The 253-nt window shown below is 66.0% G+C and overlaps 1 protein-coding gene across 2 annotated transcripts in view; it reads right to left on the bottom strand.

Moving 5' to 3' along the window:
- DIDO1 (death inducer-obliterator 1) overlaps window positions 1-246 on the bottom strand; it is a 51,337-nt gene extending 51,091 nt beyond the window's left edge. For both annotated transcript variants that reach the window (XM_014532782.1, XM_014532781.1), the window contains exon 1: window positions 17-246. The gene's annotated coding sequence lies outside the window, so the exon portion shown is untranslated. The remainder of the gene's footprint in view (window positions 1-16) is intronic.
- Between the last annotated feature and the right edge of the window lie 7 nt (window positions 247-253).

Raw genomic sequence — 253 nt, 5'->3', positions numbered from 1 at the left:
GAAGTGCTGCTGGCACCTGCGCCTCGGACTCAGTCTAGCGGCTGCATTCCTCCCGCGAAGTACTCCCACAGCGACGCCTGCACAGCGGCCATTTTGCCCAGAGTCGGACGACGCCTTTTGACTCTCGCGCCAACCCGTAGAGCTAGGGCGCCGATTAGAGCGTTCAGCGCCAGGACGGAAGCTGTAGTTCCGCGCTTCCGGGCAGCCGCCGCGCCACGCCCTGTCGCGGGAGCACTTGATTGGCTGCCGGCTG

The sequence above is a fragment of the Myotis brandtii genome, unplaced genomic scaffold (genome assembly GCF_000412655.1).
Source record: "Myotis brandtii unplaced genomic scaffold, ASM41265v1 scaffold915, whole genome shotgun sequence".
Classification (NCBI taxonomy): domain Eukaryota; kingdom Metazoa; phylum Chordata; class Mammalia; order Chiroptera; family Vespertilionidae; genus Myotis; species Myotis brandtii.
The sequence above is the reverse complement of the archived record's forward strand: the minus strand, read 5'-3'. Positions and strand labels throughout refer to the sequence as shown.